Raw genomic sequence first — 3710 nt, 5'->3', positions numbered from 1 at the left:
AAATGAGTTTGGGACGTCCTAACCCCTCCTTTTTTCGTGTTTCCTTCTTTTCTTTCTTTTAATTAATTCGTCCAACTGCCGCAAACATGGCCATGTTGATGCCCGTGTTACTCTCTGTGGTCATGCTCCTTAACGCATCTTTTTTCTGTTGTCAAATGCACCCAAAACGGCCGTTTTAGTGCCCATATTAGGAACACGGAGACCCGTTAAAACCAACACGGCCGTGTTTAGCTTCCTTATGCGCAAACTCGAGTTGTTTCGGCAACTTTGACGTCCAATTCTACTATAATTCTTCTCTTTATCACTCTTTGGCTTCTTTTGGACCTAAAGCACACAAACAGACGTATAGGGTGAGTGTTAGGACCAATTCACATCCAAATATACATAAACTCAGCCTTAAAAACCCTCTTTAGATGTGTGTATTCTACGCACATCAGATTGCCAACTAGTCTAAAGTCCTCTTTGGATCCGCTTTCTTGTCTTGATTATTCTCTTTGCTCATTTATTCTCTCACTATATTTAGAATTTAGTTTTTAGTCATTAGTAAATTTAGAAACCTCCGTTATTAATTTAGGCTAAATAACAAGGAACGAAGTAGTAACTCTAAGATTTCACTTTCCTGAGGGATACAATATTTTAATACTTGCCATTGTGCTAGGCTGCATCGATAGGTTCACTACCTTAGTTGTAGTTGCATAAGCATCGCATTAAGTTTTTGGCGCCATTACTGGGGACTTTGTTCCAAAACTAGAGTGAACTTTGCTATTTGTTACTTTAGTAATTTTTCTTTTATGTCTTTGTCATTACTTTGCATTTAGTTATTCATTCATCTATTTGTTTAGGTTTTTGCTGCCTTGTTCATTTTAGGTAGTTTATGACCAGGAGTTCTAATCCTGCACCAGTAGGCCCTCTGCTCGAACCAGAGCGATCCCTCAGGCAGCTAAGGAAGCGATTAGACATGGAGGAGGAGCAGATTGAGATTCCTATCCATACACTAGTAAATATGGGAGAGGGCAACAACAACATCGTTGAAGCAAAAAGGACGATGTACGAGTTTGCTAGACTTACCTAGAGGGGACGCACACCAGTATATTGAGGCCACTTGTTGCAGCAAATAATTTTGAAATTAAGCCAAAGGTCATTCAAATGGTGCAACAGAGTGTACAGTTTGGGGGCTTGCCTAGTGAAGATCCTCATGCCCACATCATGAACTTCTTAGAGATTTATGATACCTTCAAGATAAATGGAAATACCGATGATACCATTTGGCTTAGGCTGTTCCTTGAGGGATAGAGTGAAGAGATGGCTATAGTCCCTACCAGCCAACACCATCACCACCTGGAGTTCTTTGGCTGAGAAATTTCTTTATAAGTACTTTCCTCCTACTAAAATTGTAAAGATGTGTACCGATATTTCTTCTTTTGTGCACTTTGATGATGAGAGCATGTATGATGCGTGGGAGAGGTACAAGGACTTGTTGAGATGTCGCCCACACCATGGTTTGCCATTATGGATGCAGGTGTAGACTTTTTACAGCGGATTGAACTCAGCTACGAGGCAGATGGTAGATGCAGCTACAGGTGGGGCCATCAATAGTAAGACGCCAGAGTAGACCCAAAACTTAATTAAAGAGAAGGCCATGAACCCATATCAATGGCGGTCTTCTAAGAGTAGGCCAAGATGGCAAGGAGTGGTGAAGCAGGTCGATTCTACATCAGCCTTGGCAGCTCAGGTGGAGCTTTTGGCCAAGAAGATCGACTAGCTCCAGATGCCAGTCCATCCAGCACAGCTTGGCTCCGAGTTTTATGGTGGCTCGCACTATAGTGCAAACTGTAATGTGGGAGGTATGTTTGCTTCTTCTTCATCTTCTTTTGCTGACCTTGAACAGGTTGATTATATGGGAAATGCACCCAGGCAGCAGAATAACCCGTACAACAATATATACAACCCAGGGTGGAGAAACTGTCCCAACTTCGGGTGGTGAAATAACAACTCCCAGGGTCCACTAGGATTCAGCGGTTGCACCAGCAACAATCCCAACAGCATACTGTTCTCCTTCAACTACCTTAGAACCAGGAGAAGAAGCTCAATTTAGAGGATTTGATGATGAAGTTCGTGTCCACTTCAAAGAACAGGTTTCAGCAGACGGACACAGCTCTTAGAAATTAGCAAGCCTCCATATAGAATTTGGAGAATCAAATAGGCTAGATTTCTAAGATGTTGGCTGAGAGACAGCCAGGGACACTTTCGAGTACCATAAAGTCAAACTCGAGGGAGCATGTCAAGGCTATCACTTTGAGATCAGGTAAGTAGTTAGCTAGTTCTTTACCTATGGCTGATGATGATGTTATTGTGCAGGATGAGGTAGCCAGGAAGGACTAGAGCCTAAGGTGACACAGCCTGTGCGACCAGAGGACAAGAAGAAGAGTCTTGTGAGGGAATACCATCCTTCAATTCCATATCCTGCCAGGTTGAAGCAAGAAAAGATTGATCAGCAGTTTGGTAAGTATTTTGATTTATTTAAGCAGCTGAGGATTAATCTACCTTTTGTTGATGCTATATCGTAGATGCCCAGGTATGTGAGGTTCCTAAAAGAGATTCTAAGGAATAAGAGGAAGCTTGAGGACTTGGGACTTATGACACTAAATGAGGAGTGCTCAGCCATTCTTCAAAACAAACTGCTAGTAAAGAGGCGTGATCTAAGGAGTTTCACTGTTCCTTGTATTATTAGTGATTTGCATATTAGTGATGCTTTAGCTGATTTAGGAGCTAGCATCAATCTAATGCCTAGCAGTTTGTTTGAGAGATTAGGTTTAAGTAAGCCTAATCCTACTAGGATGAGCATATAGTTAGTAGATAGGACTATGAAATATCCTAGAGGAATAGTTAAAGATGTACTTGGTAAGGTAGACAAGTTTATATTTCCTATTGATTTTGTTATTATGGATATGGAGGGTGAGAGTAGGGTATCTTTAATTCTAGGTAGACCTTTCCTTGCAACATCTAGGGTTGTCATAAATGTGTGTGATGGGAAGTTACAACTTAGAGTAGGTGACGAGACTATTACCTTTGACCTGAGCACTTCTATGAGACATTCACTTGACCATGATGACACTCTATATTCTATGGATGCTTTGGATGATATTATAAAGTCTCAATTGCAAGAGATATTACTTGATGATCCTTTACAGGTAGCATTACAGGCTGAAGATGAGGAGGAGTTGTCCAACGAGGATGTATTGGAACAACTTGCTTGTTTGCTGGCTAGTGAGCCTAGCAAGTCTGCTAACCATTTTGTTGATATTGACAGGTCAAGGGTGTAGAAATTGAGACCTTCACTTAAGGAGCCACCAGCCTTAGAGTTGAAAGAGCTGCCTAAGCACTTAACCTATGCCTATCTGGATGAGGCAGAGAAGCCGCTAGTGATCATTGCAGCTGATTTGACTCCTGAGTAGAGGGAGATGACTTTGGCTTCTCTCAGGAAGTGTCCCGAGGCCTACAAGATTGCAAACATTCCTAGAATTAACCCCAACTATTTTTTGCAAAAGATCCTGATGAAGGATAGTTAAGAAGGAGGTAATTAAACTTCTAGATGCAGGTTTGATTTACCCTATTTTTGACAGCTCTTAAGTTAGTCCTGTGCAGGTTGTGCCGAAGAAGGGAGGTGTGATGGTGGTCAAGAACGAGAAGGATGAACCGATACCGACTAA

General features: G+C 41.7%; 1 non-coding gene across 1 annotated transcript; it reads right to left on the bottom strand.

Annotated features, from left to right (window-relative positions):
* Positions 1–1396: 1396 nt before the first annotated feature.
* On the bottom strand, positions 1397–1503 carry LOC112537005. The gene has a single exon (XR_003080926.2). It is a non-coding gene; the product is annotated as a small nucleolar RNA R71 (small nucleolar RNA).
* Positions 1504–3710: the final 2207 nt, after the last annotated feature.

This window comes from Ricinus communis, chromosome 3 (assembly GCF_019578655.1).
Source record: "Ricinus communis isolate WT05 ecotype wild-type chromosome 3, ASM1957865v1, whole genome shotgun sequence".
In the NCBI taxonomy this organism is placed as follows: Eukaryota; Viridiplantae; Streptophyta; class Magnoliopsida; order Malpighiales; family Euphorbiaceae; genus Ricinus; species Ricinus communis.
Note: the sequence above shows the minus strand (reverse complement) of the source record. Positions and strands in the feature narration are given on the sequence as shown.